Genomic DNA, 11,741 nt, shown 5'->3' with positions numbered 1-11,741 from the left:
CACACCACCACGTGTCACAGGGAAGAGCCATCACGTCTTCCCAGAGGGATCAGCCCCAGCTTTAAAGGGGCTGCTTAAGCCGTAGAAGCAAAGAGTTCGGCACTCTTTCGCAGCGAGTCGTCCCATATCTTTAAGGCAACACTTGACAGCTGCCAATTCGCTTCAGAAAGAAATCACGAGCAACCACCAGTCTCTCGTGTCACCTCTGGGTTCGCGCTCCAAGTCCTTGCACGGCAAGGTTCCGCCCCTGACTCGGCTTTCTCCCCACTTCCCTCTCTCGGGCTCCACCTATCTGTCTTCCTCTGCCAGGCTCCTCGCAAACCTTTCCTTTCTCCGCTGCTTAAAGCGCTTTGAATCTATTGGAGGGGAAGCGAAGAGGCGCTCGCTGCGGCTTCTCCGTGCTCGCTTTGCGTCTGGTGGTGCGGAGAAGGTAGGGGCCCCTTTGTTCTTCCACGCAGATAGCTTCAGGTGGGTAGCCCCGTTGGTCTGCAGTAGAAGAGCAGGACTCGGGTCCAGTAGCACTTTAGAGATCAACAGAGAATTTTCAGGGTACATGGAAATGGAAATCTAGTTGGTCTTTAAGGGGCTGGTGGATCCGAATTTGGTTCTTCCAGAAGGCGCAACTGAGAACTGTGTGCATGTTTGTGCGCGCGAGAGAAGGCACAGCTAGATCTTTTTACACAGGAGTAAGCCCAATATTGTTTTCATGGCTCCTTACTCCTAAATAAGCGCGCGCGAGATTGCAGCCTGGAGGTAGATTTTAATTCGTAGCCCTGGCTGCCTCTGGGATGTCCGGTCTACAGCCGCGAAGGGAGGCTGGTGGTGGAGTTTTTTTGCCGGGACATCTGGCAAAGAGCGAGACAAGTAGGAGAGGCGCAGGCTTTTCCCCTTGCTGCCTTAACCATCAGGAGTAAATCGCCCTCTCTCAAACACAAAGCTGTCCATGTTGAGATTAAAAAAAACTAACGTTGTTCTAGAGAGAGAGAGAGAGAGAGAGAGAGAGAGAGAGAGAGAGAGAGAGAGAGAGAGAGAGAGAGAGAGAGAGCTTTTGGTGCCTCTTTCTCCTTTTTGCTGGACCCCCTTTTTCTGGAGGAACAAAATGAGAATCGTGGATAATCGGATTGCATCGCTTATACAGATTGCAGTTCCTTGTGCTTGTAAATAGGATAGTTAATGGGCGGGGGGGGGGGGAGAGTAACAGATGAAGCTAGACATCTAGCTGTTGCTGGAATTTCCCTTCTTTATTCCTGAATGCTGGATCCGGATACTTGCCTGTTGCTCACGAATGTCCCCCCCCTCCCCTTTTCTTAGATTCGGTCCGGCAAATTCAGGTTGGGATTAAACGCGCACGCACATATCCCAAAGTTCCTTGTTTGAGCTTCAGGCAACGAAAGCAGTACTTTATGCACCGTTATTTAGGAAGGGGCTGACTTCTTAGTAAAATCATAGGGATTAGGGGGCTATGAAGTCTGTATCTAAAACATGGTATGTGAAGCAAGGTTCTCATGTGGGCTGACTGTAAAACTAACTGGAAAGGAATTGAATATATTGCAAAGATAAAGAGACCCTTTCCTTCCCCTCCCTTGCCTGGGTAACAAGCCAGCATTTTGGTGGGGTCAAGTCAGCTGACAACAGCTTTGTAATGGGGGAGCGAGCTTGAGCTTGCAAATGAATGAATGAACCGTTGGCTGTTGTGACTACTCAGCGGACTCCAGCTTCTCATAAGAAACACATGCTGTTATTGTTTGAACGAGGAGTCCTCTCCAGTGTCTCTAGTTCAGAGTGATTCTTTCAGCCAAGAGGCAGTTCCAAGGCCAGCGGATTTCTTTCTGTGCACAAGTGTAAGGGGGGGGGGGAGGGGGAGCAGCATTGCATTCTGCATTAGAGAGGGTGGACTCGGGTGCTCATGGTTTATTTTTACAGCATGCCTTGTCCAGTAGAGCTGCTCTGGGATCTTCAGTGGTGATCTGCATACATATAGTCAGACTGAAAAGGATCTGTAGGAATACTACTAGCTCACTTAAAACAGTATTGTAAAATCTTTTTTATGGGAGAGTTTTTAAACAGTTGAATGTGCTCCAGTGGTGTCTTTTCCAGTGTCAAAGTTCAGGAGGAATTCTCTTTGATATTGGAAGATTTTCATTTTGCGATTCTTATATGTAGCAATTCTGGTTGTGATGCAATGCCGTAGCAGAATAGCTGCTATGCAAGTGGGTTTCTGATACAAACTCTGCCCCTCCCCCCTTTCCAAGTTCCATCACACTTAACTGTAACAAAACAATGGAACAGCACATAGACTACAGCAAGAGAGAGGTCAAATTATTCTCATTAATACAGGTGGCTGAGGTCTGTAGGACAGGTTGACTGGCTGCAATCTGGGGCTTAACTGAGTCTGGACATTTGTTGGTACAGATGTAAGATTGCCAGAAATTTTAAAGCCATGAAAAATAACATTGGCCTAGTCTCTGTGTATAATATGTCTAAGCATCAGAATTATGTCTGCACCAACATTTGAAGTACTATGGTTGTTGTGGGTTTTCCGGGCTGTATTGCCGTGGTCTTGGCATTGTAGTTCCTGATGTTTCGCCAGCAGCTGTGGCTGGCATCTTCAGAGGTGTAGCACCAAAAGACAGAGATCTCTCAGTGTCACATCTCTCAGTGAAGATGCCAGCCACAGCTGCTGGCGAAACGTCAGGAACTACAATGCCAAGACCACGGCAATACAGCCCAGAAAGCCCACAACAACCATCGTTCTCCGGCCGTGAAAGCCTTCGACAATACATTTGAAGTACTATTTGCAGCGTGGACTGCAAAGCTGGATGGTTTGTTCAAGATTACCACCAAATGTGGAAGAGGTATCTTCAAGTTAAATTTCAAAATCTAAACAATTTGTCTTTTTGGCATCTTGCCTTTTTTGGCAGTGCAACAGGCTGCAGTGGGAACTTTATGCCTCCTTTCAGGCTGTATTCATGAGTCTGCCATGTGTATCTGTAGAGGTTCATCAGATTGCTACCACAAAGGATTTATGCAGCAGCCAAGTCTTTATTCAGAAGCCCTTTGAAGCTTTTCCTATGTGACAGACAAAACATAAGAAAAAGTGATCATCCGTAAAAAAAACAAACCGCACAGAATGCTGGCACTCAGGGCCAAGCTACACATGACGAATGACACTTGAACAGCAAGTGTATTTCTCCCTGTTCACTTGCCCTCCACTCAATCCACTTGCCGTTCAAGTGTCATTCGTCATGTGTAGCTTGGCCCTCAGTTTTAAAGAGTTGTAAGAAACACTGGTTGAGCATATGATGATGCATGAACACATGAAGCTGCATTATACTGAATCAGATCATTGGCCTACTAAGCATCATTCATTTTAAAAAGACCAAGCAATTGCATGGTTCTCCCCTATACTGTGCTTTTAAAGAAGGTATTATAGTAATATAAATTGGGGCTCTTGCAACCAGTATAAGAGATCCATAGTGCTTACCAGATGGAGAAAGGACACTAAACGTCATGTGTTCTCACAGCTAGTACATAAGCTCCATAACATTGTTCTTCCGTAGACAAAATACGTCCTCCTTCTGAAATATTAGATGCAGCCTTCTTTTAGGAAAAAAAAACCAGACCAACCAAGTGAACTCATGAAAGCCAAGCCACCATTAAGCTCTAAGGAGCCATGAGGCTATTTTAGTATTCCTTTAGGAATTTAACTCCTTGCAGTGCCATCCGAAGCAGAGTTAAACTGAAGTCAGTGGAGCTTAGAAGGGGATGACTGCTTAAGATGATACTGTTTGTATAGTTTCATTATAAAAATGCTGGAGATGAATGGCCCGGTCCTTTGTCTCTAAGGTCACATCTGTAAAGATTTGTTGCTCTTACACAAGTCCAATAAATCATCGTGTCATTTTGACTGGAGTTCCTAACAATATTTGCAAAATTGTAATAGGTTCCTTTAAAAAAATAAGCTTCAGTTTAAAGCTATAAGATAGACAGTTGGGAAGAGGAGTGGGCAGGGAAAGATGAACAAGTTTGATTCAAATATAGAATTTAGCACCAAAATAGAAGTACTTCCCCCTCCCAATGACCCTGACAGTGCAGCTTGGCTAGTATACCGACACAATGTATGCCACCCAAGGCTAATGTCATCCTGGTTCGTGCACATGGGAAGATGAGCAGTTTTGGTTGAACACCTTCAGGCATGTGACTGCAGGGAATGAAGATGAATGAATACACATACAAGTACTTTAAAGAGCACACTCCACAGAATGCCTAGAAGGGCTGTGACTCAGTGGTAGAGCATATGCTTAGCTTGCAAATGGTCCCAGGTTCACCTGCCAGCATCTCCATTTAAAGGATCAGTGGTGAGAGGTGAAAAGACCTGAGGTCTGAGACCCCGGAGAGCCGCTGCCAGTCAGAGCGAGCGATATTGACCTTAAGTAGCAGCATCTCCATTTAAGTGATGGGGCTGCATGCTTGCTCCTTTCAGCAGCCGAGCAGTTCAACCATAAATGGATCATCGCTTTCAAAACAAAAAATAACTTATTGCAACTACCAAAACTGTGTGCTACCTTTTATTAAGACCAGCCTTCCAAACACAACACAGTGTATGAGCTTTCAAGTTCTCCAGACATTTAGTCAGGTTGCATAGTTAAAAACAACAACATGTGGATGAGGGAAGGATCTTCTAAGTCATGATCATAAGTTCTCTGCATCTGGTGTAGAATGCTCACCTGATTTGACCAGCTGGTGCAGTTAGTTACCCATGGGATTCTGGGAAGAAAGATCAAAAACTGGGAGCCATGCAATATAAAAACCAGTACATACCAATCAACCGTGTCTCTAATATCTCCGGGAAAATGGGGTTTTCTGCTAGTTATGATTTCTTGTGCAGGCTGGTTCATGTTTTAATGCAGGGGTCCCCAATGTGGTGCCCCTGGATAGCATCTTCCAGAGCTCTCAGCCCCACCTACCTCCCAGGGTTGTTATTGTGAGGATAATAATAATAACACACTTTGTAGACTGTTCTGAGTGGGTGTTAAGTTGTCCTGAAGGGCGATAAATAAATCGAATGTTGTTGTTGTTATGCCCACAGACACCTTTCCTAGTGCCCACCAAATGTTTTTAGAAAGTGGCTGGGGCTAGATAGAGCTTTTGCTCTATCTAGAGGCTACAGGGATGGCAGCAAGAACTGGTTGTGGTGGTCAGGTGTGCTGGTTTCCCATTCCATAAAATGCCATAAGTCATGCAGCCTTCCAATTTCTGCATTATCTGAATGTTAAATTCTACTCCAGTGTTGCTAATTTAAATTGTGAGTGAGCAGCCTTTCTCTGCCTGACCCCATGATACAGGGAGCAAACATCTGTTTTAGGGACATGCTGGACCCCTAACTCAGTTTCCTTTGATAGCATGCCTACAGCGTAGCATCTGTAGGAAACATGGCTGCTGATTCTGGATGTTGGCCAGCCGTAGAAAAAATGATAGGGGCAGTAGTGGGGGGGGGGGGGGAGAAGGCCTGCTGTGGCTCATGGGTCAAAGGGCTCCTAATGGGGCCTTACCATTAGACATGGTGAGTCAGACCATCTCAGGCAATAGATGAAGTACCATTATTTTCATTATTACATTTTTACCCCCGCAATTCTTAACTTTTTGATTAGGTTGACATACAGTTATGTATTCAAGGTCATCTAGTGAGCTTTATGGCAGGATGGGGATTTGAATCTAGGTTGTTCTCCTCCTAACCTGATCCTCTAACCTTTGCATCATAGTAGCTGTATTAAAAAGCTAAAAATGTCAATTTGAATCTGCTCTCATGAGTTCTGAAATGCCTCAGGCTTTCTTTGAACATCACAAATGCGTTTTTATTCCTTTGGCTGTGGGCTATTTGCCTTTCTTAAGTTAACCCACCTTGGGTTTTGTGGTGATTTGCTTCCTGTAGCTGTAGACAACTGCTCCATCTTGTGGATATTTTCTGCTCTGATGCTTGTGTTTTGGTGTGCAGGAAATACATGTCTTTTCTCCAACCACTATAGCAGTTTTGGCTTAATGAGAATGTAGATTTATTTTATTTACTTAATGTATACTTTCCTGGTATGTATGGAATGTGTGAACACACATACACATTCATACCATATTTCTTCTCCGTGGGGACTCCAAATGGCTTCCTTTGTTAATAACAAAGTCATTGTTATTCTCTCCTCCATTTTATTCTCACAACAACACTTTTTTGGAAACTTTTATTAGGAAAATGTACAACTACAATAACAAGAGAAAAGATAACAAGAAAAAGAAAACAGTAGATTTGTGAAATATTAGATACAGATACAATTAGCAGTTAGATTCCTTTTGCACATTGCTAGCTAAATACATGAGGAGTTAGCTATCAAAAATCATTTGATATAAATGGTTTGGAGGAGAAAGGACCTTGTTGGCGATGACTTCCAAAAAAAGGCCACCATTTTTTGTGGAAGGAAGAGGCATATGTTGATGTGTGTTGTGTTTTTGTATCTTTTAAGTTATTTTTTCTAGTATAAATAGGTCCCAGACTTTTGTGAGCCAGTGATCTTTGGTTGGAAGTATATGCTGGTTCCATCTTGACGCTGTTAATGTTTTGGCCACAACCAGTAAACTATTTATTAGTTCACGCCTTATTAGTGGTATGTTTGTGTTCTGCCAGAAATCTAGAAAGATAAATTGTGGTTTTAACTGTATATTGTAGCTTGTAATATCTTTTATTTGGTGGAGGATTTCTTCCCAGAATTTCATGTTTTCTAGACATTGTCACCAGCAATGTGCAAATGAACCAATCGCACCACATTTTTTCCAGCAGGTAGACGAGCTATTTGGATGCATTTTGGATTTTTTGGGGGGTGTAACAACACTGTTTGAGGATTGGGTTAGGTTGAGAGTGCGTGACTTGCCCAAGATCACCCTGCAAGCTTCCATGGCAGAATGGGGATTCAAACCCAGGTCATCAACATGCTAGTCTGACACTCTAACCACTACACCACATTGGCAGTCTTATGATTGCATCATAAGAATCTCAAACAGAAATAAAATATTTTGTTTGCCGTGCTACTTCCTCCTTTTCCCCGTTGTCAGGGACAGCCAAGCAGCTGAGTAATTGTCTACAGTGGTGTGAGACTTTTCTATGGGCTTTTGAAGCAGTTATCTACCTGGGGTATAATCGCTTGTGACTTTTATAGTACTCTTCCATTGAAAGGTTTATAGTTACATTACGTTAGTCTATCCCTTAGAAAGTATGTGGTGTTTGTTCAGATATTGTGCATCTGTGTGTTTGCATTATGCAGTACACAAATATTTTCCTACTAATATCATTGCAGTAGGAAAAAGAATCTTCAAACAAACCTCATGCCAGAAGTTTGTGTACCTCCTACAGGCTTGAATGTTATACAACAAAAGCTCTTCACAGTGGCGTAGAAAGCCAACAGTATGAAAAGACATCAAATATAAGCAACTGGTCTGTCCCAGTTAAATTTTGCAAATCCTGATTTCTAAACAAATGCCCCCCATCACCTAGAAAATGCTATTAAATACATTATCTGTAACCTTTAGAGATATAAAATACCATGATGTTTTGAAGCCATGGATTCCCTGTCTTCTTTTGGAGTGTGGAAGAGCAGAAGTTTTGGGGAAATTGAGATATAAGTAATACTTTCTTAAACCTAAACTTATTTTTTACTGCTTTACCAACAAAAATATATCATTTATAATTTAGCATATTGGATTTTACCAATTGACATGTTTATGTAATTTAGAAGTATAAATGCCTTATTTTTGTCCAAGAAAAATTGCAAGTATACTTGAGAGATCTCCAAACTGCTGTACCCTTTATCACTTTAGCACAGGTAGCTTTATTTTTTCTATCCGAGAGATAGGAAAAAATTAATTTGCAAATAGAAAATGACTTGTATAGTAAACAAGAGTGTAATATTTAACAGAAACACACATCAGCATATTTGGATGTAGAGTTTGACTATAACACTGAATATAATAATGCACATTATGGCATATTAATTTTAGACAAAATTAGTCACAGTTAAACAATTAACATACAGTTTAGTTTCAAGGAAATGTTTACACACAAATTAGCATTCTTTAATGAAATCCATATCTGAATATCCTACAAAGCACTGTAAGATAGTACGAACAGATTTGTAACAACAGATGTGACGCAATCTTGAGTTTTCTGTTTCATGGAACTTTAATTGCTTAAACTGTGCTAATTCATTCTCTCTCTCTCTCTCTCTCTCTCTCTCTCTCTCTCTCTCTCTCTCTCCCCTCCCCCTCTCTCTCTCCACCTTGAATATGGAGAAGAGCTACAATTAAAAATTGGAATGTTTTAATCCATGTAAATAGATTCTCACAGTTGCTCTCAATGCCTTTTGCGCCCCAGTTTTCTCACTTGTAAAACGAGCTCTCTTGGATGATGTGATATAAATATAATTAGTAAATAATCCAGATTACATATTTGCATACTGGAAGGATTGACTCAGTTCCTCTTTGAAGCATTGAAAAGCTGAGCCATATACAGACATACTGTCTGCTTAAGTCTCTTGTGGCTGCTTGAATCTCTGTAGTAGTTAATGATTCAGAACGTGGGTTTGCTGTGACGCATATGGCTAGATACTTCTGTTTCTCTGTCAATGGCTACTAAGATAGTCTGCCATTTTGCAGCTATCACATGTCAGCCTCTCTATAGGCCAACAGTCCTGGAAGATCAATCACTTTACTTGAATGATTATGTAATTCCTTGGGACACATGACCTCCTGATGACTTCACCTGACAACGGGCTCTATGTACATTTCTGTAGTAAATTGTACCTCTGACACTACTGAAGAAAAACAAGGCAAAGCCACACAGACTGTTGTATTGCAAAATATAATGTTTTACTTGATGTCGTTTTTCTTTCCAGGCACAATCACAAAAAACCGCAGTTGTAACCAAAATAATCAAGTCTAGGAGCGCCCAACCGTTAGGGACTGCTCCCGTCGGGAGAATGGCAATGGCTTTGCCAGGCTAGGTTCCCCGTTTCGCTGAACATACGCTTCTTCAAAAGCCTTCGTGAAATTGCCAGTAAATTTGTAATAATCACTGAACAGGAGCAAACCAAAAATCCTTTCTTCCATTCACTTTGTGCATATGCCTCAATAACCTCGAGGTTATTTCATGAAGGCTTTTGAAGAAGCATATGTTCAGCGAAACGGGGAACCTAGCCTGGCAAACCCGTTGCCATTCTCCCGACGGGAGCAGTCCCTAATGGTTGGGCGCTCCTAGACTTGATTATTTTGGTTAAAACTGCGGTTTTTTGTGATTGTGCCTGGAAAGAAAAGCGACATCAAGTAAAACATTATATTTTGCAATACAACGGTCAGTGTGGCTTTGCCTTGTTTTTCTTCAATTTGAGACCGTTCCCGTTCATGGTGACTTTGGTACCTCTAACACTACTAACAGCCCAATCCAAAGAGTACTTTCCTCGGAGTAAGCTCCATTGAAGAGATCTGAGTAGACCTGTTTAGGATTGCTCTCTCTGAATGTAGCAGGAAGGACATTTTTAGTGAAGTAATGAAATTAATAGAAGAGGAAAGCCCACAAAGGAGAAAAACACAAAAAATATGGGAAAACAAGATTTAATGTTTGATACAAAATGCATACTATATAAAATATATATCTATACAACAGTTAAACTGACTTAACAAGCATTCCTTCAGGCAATCCTTGGAGTTGTATTGTATGATCAGGGGTGGAGGACAGTAATTGCTCAACCGAGAATTCTCAGTTCCCTTAACTGAGTGCCAAACTAGATGTTTGGGTTTTTTTTTTTTTAGATAAAAGAGTTTGGTCTGAGTTCTTCAGACCCAACTCAGGTTCACACAGCCACACAGCAGCTGTGGGGAACAGCTATTTAAAAATAAAGCAGAGCTCATTTGGGAGTATTCTGTGCATGTGGAGTTGCAAAGATGGGGAAATGACCTCCCCCTCCAGGCCCCGGCACTATTTTGCCACAGAAAATGGCTGGTGGGAAGAGGCAGGAGCCCTTCCCCCCTGCCCCCAGCATCATGTTGAGCCCAAATGGCTCTATTTTATTTTTTGATAGCCATTCCTCACAGCTACTGTATGTCTGCGAGGAACCTGAATTGGGTCCAGACTCAGCTCTTTAAAAAAAGCTAAAGTCTAATTTGCTTCTAAAGTTATAGAATACTTTAATACTTGAGGAACCCAATACATATAATTGTATTTACAGTTCCCCTGTTTTTGTGAGGAAAGTCCTGAGTTTCTTGTGGGTTTTTGCATAGATATATCCTGAGGTAGTCATTTCATAACTATGTGGTCAACCAAAATGTGAGGAAGTATATTTTATTTCTCAGGTATATGTATTTGTTTTCTTTAAACTAGTATGTCTCTTATATGTGAAGCAGTCTGATGGAAAATGTATAAGGAAATTATATATTTTGAGGAGAAAAGGATGAAACTAGTGCCTTCATTTTTCCCTTTAAGGCCTTTGTATATTTTTTATGCCTGCACATTCCATAAGAATATGGAGTTTCCATTAATAGCTGGATTCAGCTATTATCTGGCTTGCCCAAATAGGGTGTCCAGGTGTCCAGTTTTCACCCAGATAGTCTGGTATTTTAGGGGACTGTCCTGGGGAAAATGTTTCCCCAAAACCGGACACTTGGACCCTTCACTTCCCCCTTTCCCTCTCCCTTCCTCCAGCTACAAAGTGCTGGCACTGGCCTGGAGAAGCAACCAGCTAGCCCAGGCAGTCTCCTGCAGATGTGCAGTGACATCCAGGAGTGGGGCTCAGAAGTGTATGGCTCAGCATGATGATGTCACTTCCTGCAGTGACATCATCATGCCAATCTGGGAGAATGCGCACGCTGCATGCACATGCAAAAAGTAAGTCCTGCCCTGCCTCTCCCTGTGGTCTGGTATTAGTCTGGACTCCATCTGGTTGTTAAGGCTAAAACGTTTAGTTTTTCTGGCTTCCAAACTTTATCCCTGTGTGTTTCTCATTCGTGCTTTTGGAACTGAGGGCAGAAACCAGGGTTGTTACACTATCACCCCTCTTCAGAATTGCGAAGTGTTGGGTAAGTTTCCCAATCTATGTCTACCTCAGTTACTTGATCCAAAATCCATTATATTCTGTGTTAAAAGTACGTGTAACTCTGTGTGCAATAGGACAGTGCTTTAATTCTGTAAAAGAAAGATGTCCTGGAATAAAGGGCAGCATCACAGTAAAGGGCATCTGGCAACCAGATTGGGATGGGGGAACAGACAGATAAGCAGAGATAATCCAAGGAGGCAATGACATGTGAACCTTCTGCTTTTTCCTTTTAAGTTAGAAGCATCTTATTTTTTTTAAAATGTATCGGGGATGAGGAGGGAAGTACTCTGCATTTTTGGTAAAGTAAATCAGGGGGGTAGATTTATAATTATTAAACTCTTCCTGTGCACATGTTATGAAAACATTATTTAAAAGAAGCAGCTTCTAAAATGTGGACCAGCCCAGATTTTAGAAACAACAAATCTCTCAAATGTATGTTCCTAACCCTATCAAATCCCATCATACTGATTTAAAAATTTGGTTAAACTCTTAAGTAGCAGTGTTCTGAAATCCAGGTAAGTCTATTGGAGGTTCCTTTCAGCATTCCCATTTTAACCACAGCAGCTGTTTTGGGAGCTAGAGATGGGCAAAAAGGCAAGATGTTGTTTTCATGTGGCT

The 11,741-nt window shown here is 41.9% G+C and overlaps 1 protein-coding gene across 1 annotated transcript in view; it reads left to right on the top strand.

Annotated features, from left to right (window-relative positions):
* Positions 1-355: 355 nt before the first annotated feature.
* ARHGAP40 (Rho GTPase activating protein 40) overlaps positions 356-11,741 on the top strand; it is a 75,504-nt gene continuing 64,118 nt past the window's right edge. The window contains exon 1 of the mRNA XM_054981776.1: positions 356-430. The gene's annotated coding sequence lies outside the window, so the exon portion shown is untranslated. The remainder of the gene's footprint in view (positions 431-11,741) is intronic.

The sequence above is a fragment of the Eublepharis macularius genome, chromosome 5 (assembly GCF_028583425.1).
Source record: "Eublepharis macularius isolate TG4126 chromosome 5, MPM_Emac_v1.0, whole genome shotgun sequence".
Classification (NCBI taxonomy): domain Eukaryota; kingdom Metazoa; phylum Chordata; class Lepidosauria; order Squamata; family Eublepharidae; genus Eublepharis; species Eublepharis macularius.
Note: the sequence above shows the minus strand (reverse complement) of the source record. Positions and strands in the feature narration are given on the sequence as shown.